The following is a 12,871-nucleotide window of genomic DNA, read 5'->3' as shown; positions in this document are numbered from 1 at the left end:
GGCGGCCGGCGCTGTCGAGGGCACCCACCCGGGTTTGGGCTGCGGTCGAACGCGCTGACTCACGCTCTCGCTACGTGAGCTGCGAGCCGGCCGGGGCCCGGCAGGGCGCCAAGCTGGGGCCGCCGCCCGCCGGCGCGGTTATTTATTTATTCGGGGGCAGCTGCGCGCGCAGGCGCCGTGCGCCTTGACAGGCCCGGCCGCCGCCTACCTGCGGAGGACTTCATCCCCCGCTGGCCCGCTTGCTGCGGAGTTTGAGCATCTTTATGACTTGATGGCTACCCCGGGGCTGTGATCTTTGATCCCCGGCGATAGCACCCGGGGATTTCTGTTAGGAAGAGGCAACTAGGATCACGTTAGTCTGCCCTGGCGCAGGGGCTCTTTGGGCTAGCCGTTCCTTGCTCCTGGGGGACTCCACGGGGCCCAGGCCTCTGGGTTTGCATTTTACTTAAGGAAAGAGCCATCTCCTAGTCCCCGTGTTCTCTTGCACGTTTTCATCTCAGTTGATCCCTAAACAACCCTGTGACTTGGAAATGATAGGAAGGGCAAGCGCATGTCAATCCTGTTGGCAGATGAGGAAATCAGAACTTGTGTTTAGGTATTTTATCTGGTGACAGGAGAACGATTTACTATAACTTTTATATATAGAAGTACTTAGCTCTTGGATAATAAGTGTTTGTGTTGGCGTAGCCTGTTTTTGCGACATCTCCTATTCTCCTGTGTTCAATGGAAAGACGAATGAAAGTAGGAAAAGGAGGGGTGGAGGAGGATGGAGAGTTTGTATTAGTAGGTGTGAAATCTCAGTATCTACAGCTCTGGTGTCTTTTGGTAGATTTAAGTAGAAACAGCTGAGCTTACAGTAAAACCAGTGTTTGCGGAGTAACTGGCCAGTTCTCAACTCCACCAAGTGAGTCCTTGGATGTCTGCCACGGACGTGGCAGGGTCTGGAGCCCCTAGGCCTGCATCTGGGTCGTGACGCCCTGGTTACACCATTGAGAGACTCGGCACAGGGCCGCTGACAATCTCTGAGTTTATTTTCATGTCTTGAGTTGCTGTGAGGCTCAAGATGAGAATGTATGTGGAGGGGGTCTCCTTAACTACATGGTCCACAGAAATGAGACATGGGTTTTTTCCCTTGGTCATACAATACCAGAGATGGAGAGTGAGAGACACTGTCTACCTCCCAAAGTGTGTATCGTTCTTGTTTGCTCCTCTTGGGGTAAACCATGGAGAGCATAGTTTCTTATAGAGTCAGTAGGAGCAAAATTGAGATTCATTCTCATGGAAATTCTGCCTTTAGATACCGAGTCCTAGGTTACAGTGCAAACACACAGCTAAGCCATTTGTGGAGAGCTTTTCAGTTTTGCCTATTTTTTCGGGGGGGGGGTTGTTATGATTTCTTTTTGTCTTTTTTTTTTTTTGAAAGGGGCAGGGGGCTTGCCAAACTCTAGATTATAAATTAACACATGCTTTCATAAAAGCAAAGGAAAATATAAAGAGAAAAATCTTTTTATAATCTAACATTCATATACCAATAATGTTAGCATTTCAGGTATATTTTTGTCTAGGTATTTAAAAATTCATTTAATATAATTGAGACCACAGTCTATGTTATATTGTTTGCTTTGTTTAAAGTTGTAGCATGTTTTCCCATGTTATTAAGCCTATTGTAGTCAATTTTATGAATTTTTTTTCCAACAGTTTCCCTATTGTTGGAAGTTTAGGTTGTTTCCATTTTTTCTTTTTTTTTTTTTTTTTTGTTGAGCAATACTTCAGTGAATATCTTTGTGTATAAATATTTGACCACTTTATTTATTATCTCCTTAGCATGGGCTTCCTGAGGTGGAATTTTTAGATCAAGTAACATAAACATTTTCGTGACAAGATCACATTACTAAGTAGCAGTTTCCATGAGTGTAGGGACTTTATCTGTCTTCCTTACTACTGCATTGTCAGCATCCAGCATGGAATTGGTTCTTAATACTCATTGTCAAATCAGTGAATGAAAAATTGTCACTTGCAGCAGAACTTGCCTAGGAAATATCAAAGCTAAAGATTGTGTTTCATCCCAACTGGTTCTAATGTGCTCAGACTAATAAAGGACTGTGAACTTTAAGGGACTCTCCCTACCCCCAACCCCCAGAGTTGACGAAAGGCTTTTCTCACTGGTTAATAATGGGACTTGTTAAAACGAAGTGCCTACCCAGAACACTAGTTTTCAGTGCTTAGTTAAAATAACCACCAGGCATTCCTCCCTAGCACTTCAAAAACAAAGAGAAAAAAACCTCCTCCCCATACTCCCCCTTCTCAGCTTTTTCCTCCTCAGGGAACCAAGTACTCTGCTAACATCAACACTGGTATGTGTTTGCTTGACTCAACTGTGATTGAAAGCAAGCAAACAGACTGATGAACCGCTGGTGATCTTAGTCTTAATTCTTTGACAGGTGAGTACTGCCAAACTGAAATACATAAAGTGTTTAGCAATCTACATTCTACCACCAGTTCCTAAGCATGCTTCATTGCTCCTTTGCTAACGTTACATATTATCATTTTCATAACCTTTGTTATTTAATGAAGTGCAATGTGAGATCTGTTTTGCCTATTAAATGAGCTAGACTGAACTTTTTAATACGGATGTTGTGATTATCTGCATTGTTATGTATCATTTGAGAGCTTCGTGGTTGAAAAACTCAATTTGTGTGAATCTTTGATACACCTAAGGATATTACAGGGTAAATTCTTCATAATATTTTTTAAGTGAAGCAATGCCAGGAGGATCCTGATGCAACACATTATTTTTCTCCCTTTATTTTTTTTAAATTGAAGTATAGTTAATTTACAATGTTGTGTTAGTTTCAGTTGTACAGCAAAGTGATTCAGTTATACATATACATATATTGTTTTCCAGGGTTTTCCATTATAGGTTATATAAGATATTGCATATAGTTCCCTGTGCCATATAGGTCCTTGTTGTTTATATATAGCAGTGTGTGTGTGTTGATGGCTTCCCAGGCGGCTCAGTGGTAAAGAATCTACCTGCTGACGTAGGAGATGTGGGTTTGATCCCTCAGTCAGAAAGATTCCCTGGAGTAGGAAATGGCAATCCACTCTAGTATTCTTGCCTGGAAAATTCCATGGACAGAGGATCCTTTCGGGCTACAGTCCATGGACATGACTGAGCACATATATATGTTAATCCCCAACTCCTGATTTTTCTCCCTACTCCCTGCCCCTTGCTATCTTCCTTGGTAACCATAAGTTTGTTTTCTATGTCTGTCAGTATATTTCTGTTTTGAAAATAAGTTCATTTGTATCATTTTGTAAGATTCCACATATAATATGGATTTTATACTTAGACGTGTACCTTATATGGGCATAGGACTGGTCTTTCTCTGTCTGATTTACTTCACTTATTATGATAATCTCTAGGTCCATCCATGTTGTTGCAAATAGCATCATTTCACTCTTTTTTTATGCACAACACATGATTTTGATGTATTAAGTTTTTGAAGTAACTGATTGTTCATTGCTGGAGGTGTTCTTAGGTGGAGTGGATGGCTTCCAACCACTGGGGTGATCTAAGTAAAGGCTGTTTGGTCCCTTGGGAGGGACTGAAACATTGAATGAGAGGTTGGACTAGTGACCTTTAAGTTTTCTTAAAACCTTGAGATTTCTTCAAGGATACAAGGCTAGCATGGTTTTGGGGGCCAGTTTTCTATTACTCTGTTAGATTAACTAGATCCTGTAAGAACCAAAGGATGATTTCCTGAGTTTATTACCATTTTTTGAGAAAAAATCAGAGTGATAAATGAATGTGAATGTGCTTTGCATTGCTGCTGTTTCCTGGGCCTTTCAGGACTTTATCAGAAATAAACATGCATTTCTACAGAAAGTTTTTACATGAAGAAGATTGATTTTGCAAACTTTTTCTAATTCAGCTTTTGTTCTCTTCTATGTAATAAAAAATCTATAAACTTATATTTTACATATTTATTCTTCAATAAATTTTCTGTATTATATGCTATTGCATGTTTACATACACATAGCTATGCATGATTTTGCATAAAAACCATGTATACTGTATTTGATAGGTAATTTAGGGAATTTTTTTTTTTAAGGTGATTGCTTATGTAGTCTTCAGTTATGTGCCTACTTTGGAACTTCCTTGAACATAAAAATCAGCTTCACTGTGATGTCTGTGTGGGTTTCCATTGTGATTGTACTTGATTGCTGAATCTTGACACAGCATAAATGACATAGGTCTCATCAATGTATTTATTATGTGAAAGCTCTGTGTTCTGACAGGACTTATATTTCCCTTACAGGAATGCTCATTACCATTGTAACTGCATATTAGTGTTGCCAATCTTCCTTATAGATTATAAATTTTGGGAAGGGGGAAAGGAGCAAGTAGGACTTGATCCTGTTATATCCCTAATACTTGGTTTATATTCTATGAAATCTACAAATGGTGTATTTGTTGAATTGCATTACATGTAATAAATTACATGTAAAAACTAGATGTGAACATGTGCAAGAGGTTATGCATTTGGTGTGCATTGAGAAAGCTGGCTGGGTAACCTCTGGGCATACACGGGGTCATGATTAGGAAGAAGTGGAGTGATTTGTGCACCTACGAGTTAGTGGGCTCTAAGCTGGCCTGTCGCATGTGTTACCTTATTTAATCCTCACAACTACTCTTCTAGAATGTCTTGATTTTTTACAAAGGAGGATTCTATGGTTTAGAGAGGTTGGTTTACTTTGTCAATGAGTAAATGGCAGAACTGGAATTTGCTCCGAGTTCATGCTGGCTTGAAAATCCAGGTTCTTTTCTCTTGAGCAGGCTGACTGCAGTAAGCAGCCTAGCTGGATCTGGGTAGAGTGGGGACATGGTGGGGGAAGGTGTGCTGATTTTGAAAGGACTTGGTTCCAGAATCCTACATGAATTTTTCCTTTGAGTCTCTCCTCTCCACACACTCTCTTTCTATTTCTCCATGCCTTTTGCTCCAGCTGTCACTTGCTCAAGAGCCCAGTGCCTTCATGATGCCTACCCCCAGCTTCTGATCTCTTGTAAATAAGCCACATCTTCTTTCCTCCCAGTCCAGTTCTAGTATTTCCCATCCATTTAATGAGATAAACGCCTTTGGAAAAAGGATGGGGAAGAGTTGTTACATGATTTCTCTTCCTCCTCGTGTGCTCTGTTACATACAGATGCTAGTTATGGGGATATTAAAGTTGGCAGGAAGGCATATGGACAAAAGGATATTTTGTCCCTTCAAGTAAAACCATGGGTGGCAGTCACTTACTCTCTGAGCAGGGCACGAAGGGCCCTCAGATCTCAGAGACAATAAGAACTAACATTTGTTTGGTAAATCCATGTGAAGGCCTATGTGTACTATTGTTCTTGGTGCTTAACATGTATTAGCTCTCTTCATCCTCCTAATATCTCAATGAGGTAAGTGCTAGTATTGCCCACAGAGATGGTGAGAGGAGAGTTGGGAGTGGAACTCTGCATGTTTGACTCTGGTGCGCCAGGACACTCAGAGCAGTAGGAGCAGGTAGGGAGGAAGGGGGAGAAGGCAAGGGAGAGGGGAAGATGGGAGAGAGAGTAAGAGAGAAAGAGAAGCTTTTTTTTTTTTTTTTAAAGAGAACATATATTGTTTCTATTTAATATGCTTTTCATTAATTAATTTCTGCATTGTGGGCCAGGCTTTTCTAAGTACAGTTGATCTATAATATTGTATTAATTTCTGCTGTATGGCGAAGTGATTCAGTTACACACACACACACACACAAACACATACACACACATTCTTTTTTTACATTCTTTACCATGATGGCTTATCACAGCATATTGACTATAATTCTCTGTGCTATACAGTAGGACCTTGTTATTTACCCATCCCATATATAATTGTTTTTGTCTGCTAATCCTCCGATTTCAATCCATTCCTCTCCTCCTCCTCCTACCTCTTGGTAAACACAAGTCTCTTCTCTGTGTCTGAGTTTGTTTCTGTTTCATAGATAGGTTGTGTCAGATTTTATTTTATTTTTATGTATTTATACTTGTCTCCCTTTCTAAAAAATTCATATTGGAGTACAGTTGATTAACAGTGCTGTGTTAGCTTCATGTGTACAGCAAAGTGGTTCAGTTATACATGTATCCTTCAAATTCTTTCTGATTTAGGTTATTGCAGAATATTGAGCAGGTTTCCCTTTGCCATACAGTCAGTCCTTGTTGGTTTCTATTTTAAATACAGCAGAGTGTATAAGTCAATCTCAGACCCCCAATTTATCCTTCCCCTCCCACCATTTCCCCCTGTTAACCACAAGTTCATTCTCTAAATCTGTGACTGTTTATGTTTTATAAATAAGTTCATTTGTATATGTGAAATCATATATTTGTCTTTCTCCATCTGACTTTTTCACTTAGAATGATAATCTCCAGGTGCATCCATATTGCTGTCAGTGGCATTATTTCATTCTTTTTCACGGCTGAGTAGTATTCCATTGTATATATGTACCACATCCGTATCCATTCATCTTTTGATGGGCATTCAATGGCACCCTACTCCAGTACTCCTGCCTGGAAAATCCCATGGATGGAGGAGCCTGGTAGGCTGCAGTCCATGGGGTTGTGAAGAGTTGGACACGACTGAGTGACTTCACTTTCACTTTTCACTTTCATGCATTGGAGAAGGAAATGGCAACCCACTCCAGTGTTCTTGCCTGGAGAATCCCAGGGATGGGGGAGCCTGATGGGCTGCCATCTACGGGGTCACACAGAATTGGACATGACTGAAGTGACTTAACAGTAGCAGTAGCAGTAGGTTGTTTCTGTGTCTTGGCTATTTTGAATAGTTCTGCTGTGAACATAGGGGCACGTATATCTTTTTGAATTATAGTGTTGTCCTTATATATGCCCAAGAATGGAATTGATGGAGCATGTAGCAACTCTAGTTCCTTAGTTTTCTGAGGAACCTCCATTGTGTTCTTCATAGTGGCTGCCCCAATTTACATTCCCACTAAGTGTAAGAGGGTTCCCCATTTCTAGCATTTGTTATTGTTAATGATGGCTGTTCTGAGTGGTGAAAGGTGGTATCTCATTGGTTTTTTGATTTGCATTTCTCTAATAATTAGTGGTGTTGAGCATCTTTTCATTTGCCTATTGGTCATCTGTATGTCTTCTTTGGAGAAATGTCTGTTTAGGTCTTCTTCCCATTTTTTAATTGGGGTTTTTTATTGTTGTTGAGTTGTATGAGCTGTTTGTATATTTTGGAAACTAGGCCCTTGTTGTTCTCATCATTTACAAGTGTTTTCTCCCAGTCTGGAGGTTGTCTTGCACTATTTTTTTCATTGAAGTATAGTTGATTTATAATGTCGTGTTAGTTTCAGGTGTACAACAAAGTGATTTATACACACACACACACACACACACACACATCTATTTGAAAGAAAGATTTGACAGTGGCTTAGGAATTTGACTGAAGATGAAACAGTAAGTTTAGCCCTCGAACTGAACTGTTTTGAAATTTATTAAAGAGGGAATTTAGAGCAATTAGAGTGGGAAGAATTAGCGCTTGTGCCAAGGGGCCTCCACCCATTTGTTCAGGCAGGGTCTGCTTGAACGTGTTCCCCAAAGAGTGGGAATACCATGGGCCAGGGATCCACCACTCTGTAGTTGATTACAGACAGTTTATTGTTGGGTGGAACTTGCTGGGAACATAACCAGCCAGGAGGGAGCACAGAGGGAGTTTGCCAAGGGATAATATGGGGGAAGCTTCCAGGCTGGGAGTGTGAGCCAGAGAAGGGGAGGAAATAAGCTTTTCCTGGTGGGTGGATTCCACCCAAATGGAAATCCAAATATGGACCTCTAAGAGCCTGAGGGTCACAGAGGGGGCCTGGTGTGAGTGGGAATCCCCAAGGCAGCCTTGTTCCGGAGCTGAGTGGGTGTGGTTGCTAGGAAGCCTCCTCATCATTACAAAGCATTTATTAAGTCCTAAGTTGTATTAATTTCTCCCAAAGTAAGTATTTCTGGAAAAGAGATTTAGAAGGTATAGGAGCAGCATTTTCCTGGGTAAGTGGCTGAAGGCAGGCTGCCAGGCTCCCAGCAGCATTTGGTGCTGGGTGATCAACTGTTCTGGCTTGCCTGAGACTGTCCCAATTTCTGCACTGAAAATTCAGTCTGTCTTTCAGAAGGCTCTAGACACTGCTCCCATGCCACCTCCTGAGAGAGGCCTTCCCTGACTATTTTCTAAAGTAGCATCCCATCCCGTCCCCAGTGGTCACATCCTACCCCATTACTCTGAGAAGACTCATTCCTTGAAATCATCTTGCTTATTTGTTTATTAACTCTTCTCCAAAACTAGAATGTAACCTCCAGGAAGACAGGGACTTTGGCCTGTTTACTGTTGTATTCCTAGCACATAGAACAAGACTAGGCACAAGAAGGGACTCATTAAACATTCACTGGATGAATAAGCACTTTTTATTTGTTTGTTTCCAGTGCTGTCCTCAGCTCTGGATATACAACAGTGAGTAAAATGAGAAATGGCCCTTGGACTCATGATGCATATTTAGTGGAAAAGAGATATTAATGACATATTTTCACTTAAACAAGTAAAATTGCAACTGGTTTGAGTGCACAGATGACTAGGAGCCTAAAGGAGAGGTACTGATGTTTTAGGAAGGTGCAGCATTGGGTGGAAGAGTCTGGGGCCCAGGGCCAGTGAATACTGGCTCAAAGAAGTGATGACTGAGTTGAATCTGAAGGCTGGAGAAAAGAAATGCAGTCGAGGAAGAGGGAACTCCACATCCAAAAGCCATGTGGCAGAATGGAGTGGGTTTGTTTGGAGAACAAACGCTGTGATTGGAGTGCAGAAAGCAAGGGGACTCATGGTGCTCTGTGAGGCCAGACTGGAGAGGCAGGGGCAGCCAGGACACTCGTGGCCTTTGGCAGTTGGATACATGGCTGAGGACTTGGCTATTTTTTTTCCTAAAATGGGAAATCATTGAGGGACTTTAAGAAGGATGTGTATGTATGTATATGTGTGTGTGTGTGTGTGTGTGAGAGAGAGAGAGACAATTAGTCTTTTTTTTTAATTTAATTTAATTTTATTTTTTAACTTTACAATATTGTATTGGTTTTGCCATATATCAAAATGAATCCGCCACAGGCATTGAAACATGTATAATATCATATATGAAACGAGTCGCCAGTCCAGGTTTGATGCATGATACTGGATGCTTGGGGCTGGTGCACTGGGATGACCCAGAGGGATGGTAGGGGGAGGGAGGAGGGAGGAGGGAGGAAGGTTCAGGATAGGGAACACGTGTATACCTGTGGAGACAATTAGTCTTATGTATTTTTAAGTGCAGATTTGTTAGATTATCAGGGTTCCTCAATCCTGGTGGTCAAATGGTTAAAAATAGTCAGGGAGTGGACTATTAAAATATTTATAATTATAAAATTAGCTCATAGCCTTAGTTCTTTCCTCTTCCGATCTGCAGATGAACTAAATTCCTGTGGCCTTCTTAAGGGCAGAAATACGGGGAATAAAATTTGTGGCTAAATAGTATTTTGAGGACTCCTAGAACTGATCCTTTATAGAGAACATAAAAGTGAGAAGCCACTGTACTCAAAGCACTCTTCTAGGCTCTGTGGGAAGAAAAATAGGAAACCACACGAATGTTCTTCCCCCGTAGGCACCTTTGATGTTTGATGAGAAGTATGCAAATGAAAAACCATGGGACCGAACCAGAAACAAGTTAAACAAGAACTGCTTCCTAGAGATACCCAGGCCCACGTTAACGTACAACTTCCCTGAGAGCAAGGTTCACATCTGAATCATTCATGTTCCTCCCATAGAGGTTAGCCAAGTGCCTTGCCCAAGAGACGTGCCGAATGAAGCTGACCTGATCGTCTGAGAAGAACCATTAGGAACATACAAGTCAAGCCTCTAGTGATACTTCTAAAAGAATGTAAGCTCCGTGAAGACAGAGTTTTGTGTCCATTTTTTGATTGTTCACTGCCATGTCCCCAGTGCCTAGGATATTGTCACTCAATGATATTTATTGAATAAATGGACTTTCTGGCTTAAGTGAGAACCTCTGGAATGATCAGATGGCTTAGTGAGAAATTGGTTAAGTGAAGGAATGGCCCTTCCATATGATGGGCTGTTATTCAGCGTCTACAGAGTATGTCACAGAAGAAGCCTTACTGACTAGGCAGGGTAGTGAAAGCACAGGCTGTGGAGGCCAGATGTCACTCATTAGCTGTGTCCTTGGAGGAGTTATTGAACCTTTCTGTAGTGCAGTTTTCTCAACTGTAAAATGGGCATAATAACAGTACATATCTTGGGATGCTTATGAGAATTAATGAGTTAATGCATAATGAGGACATATATATATAAGTAGGACAGTGCTTGATACACAGGAAACACTGAGTGAATATTAGTTCAAGTGTTGTATATATATTGACTCTTTTTTTATTTTGGCTGTGCTGGGTCTTTGTTGAGGTGCTTCGGGGCTTCTCTAGTTGTAGCACATAGGCTTAGTTGCCCTGCGGGATGTGGGATCTTAGTTTCCCAACCAGGGATTGAACTTGAGTCCCCTGCATTGGAAGGCAGATTCTTAACCACTGGGTAACTAGGGAAGATCCTATATTGACTCTTTTAATCCCCACAACAACCCTCTGAAGTAGATACTGTTATGACCCCTATTTTATGGTAAGTAATATATAATGATAATTTCTCTGAATGTGATGGGGGAGAAACTGGAAGGTTTCTTGGAGAGGAATGACGTGATCTAACTTATATTTTAACAAGATCAAGATATCAGCCATGTTGAAAACAGACCAAGGAGGGTGGAAGGGAGCAAGGACAGAATTAGGAAGACCACTTAGGAAACTAGAGCAGGAATCCAGGTGGGATATAATGTTCAATTGCATTGTGGTGGCAGTGGAGGTGGTAAAAAACCATCAGATTCAGGATAGCTTTTGGATAGGACTCAAAGGATTTGCTGATGGAATAGACAGGAAGCGTGAAAGAGATGAGTCATGGATGAATGCATGATTTGGGATCCAATCAACTAGAAGGATGGAAATTGCCATCTACTGAACAAGGAAAGACAGCAGGAGAGTAGGCTTGGAACGGATCGTTTGAGATGCCTATTTGTCACCCAAGTGAGATAATGGGTAGGCAGGTGGAAATACAAGTCTGGATGTCAGGGGAGAGTTCTGGGCTGCAGAGCAGAGTGTCGAAATCATCAGCCAATGGATGATATTAAAGGCCATGAGACTGGATAATATCACCAAGTAAGTAAGAAGATATAGAAAGCAGAAGTCCAAATATTGAACCCAATCAACAGAGGTTGGGAGACGAAGAGGAACCAGTAAAGATACTAAGGCCTGTCAATGAGGCAGGAGGAGAGCAAGGAACATGTCAGATCCTGGTACCCAACTAAAGAAAAGACTTACAGTGTTTCCTATGCTTTTACATTTAATCTTGGGAACACCCTTATCACTTTCATTAAAGCTCACAGAGGTTGGGTCCAAGATGCAGTTTGTAGCAGAAATTGGCATGGAGACCAAGCCCTCCAATGCTGTGCCCAGCACTCTTTCACTGCCTGGGTAAAAAGGGAGATCTGCCATGTCTCCTTTGTTCAGTTATTCCCCTCTCTCCAAAATGATGTGTTTTCAACTAGTCGTTCAACTTGTCTGCCTCAGTACAAAAACCTATTTGATATTTAGGTGAGAGTGCTGTAAAGAAGACAAAAAAGGAAATAGGTTGGGTAGCTCCATGGTCAATAGTTGAAGGAGATATAGAATAAGTGTAATCCCTGCTTAGAGCTTTCAGTTTGGAAGTATCTGACCTCATGATATTTAAATAGAGAATGCAGCAGAGGATCACTTGCATAGAGAGGTGTATGTGAGAGAGAGAAGAGAAAGAGAAATAGAGACAGAGAGATGAGCAAAGTCACTTGTCGATCTGATTAGCCCTTTGGCTCTGTGCACTGACCTGAGATGCCTGGACCCTGGTAGACCTTTTGGACTCCTCAGGGAGGATCCTGAGGTCAGGCAAGTGAGCAGTGACTGAGATGACCCCACTAGGGAGAAAGAATGCAGCCTTAATGATATATCCCCTGCTTGTTCCCTGGTCCTCGTAGAGAAGAGGGTGCCCTGCAGGAAGTCAACTAGAAATCTAAATATGCTTTACCTTCTCCATCTTTTCTGCCTACCATCTTCTACTTATCAATGTCATGAACTTGGAACTGTGAACCAGAGTTGGACAAGGCTGTCAGGGAGTCCATGGTGTAGAACCAAATATCTGTCAGAGCTGTGGTGCTCAAAGGATGACAAAGAAAAAATTAAGACTGGAGTAGAGCAGCAGATAGATTGGTTGAAACTAACCAGGTGGTGAACTGGGAAAGAAAAGTCTCAAGTTAGGACTGTCTAGAATCTTTGGGAAGCAAACTGTGAGAAAAGGCAACTCAGAACCGCACCTCAACATGACAAGTGGGGTGGATGCAGGGGTCTGTGGTGTCGCTACCAGGCCCAGGGGTTGTTACCAAACCTAACCCCGCTGAGATGGTACCTTGAAATGGCCTGGGAGAGGAATGCAAGACTTCCATCTTGTCATCCCCATGGAGACTAAACATTTTTTAAAATTATGGCTTTATATTTCTAGAGCAGTGTTAGGTTTAATTTTAAACAACAAAACCAAAGAGGGAGGAGATTTCCCATCTACCCACTGTCCCCATAGCCTCATAGCCTCCCATTATCAACATCCCCCATTACAGGGGTACAGTTCAGTTCAGTTCAGTCGCTCAGTCATGTCCGACTCTTTGGAACCCCATGAATTGCAGCACGCCAGGC

Source organism: Bison bison, unplaced genomic scaffold (genome assembly GCF_000754665.1).
Source record: "Bison bison bison isolate TAMUID 2011002044 unplaced genomic scaffold, Bison_UMD1.0 scf7180017864041, whole genome shotgun sequence".
NCBI lineage: Eukaryota > Metazoa > Chordata > Mammalia > Artiodactyla > Bovidae > Bison > Bison bison.
This window is presented reverse-complemented; position numbering follows the sequence as displayed.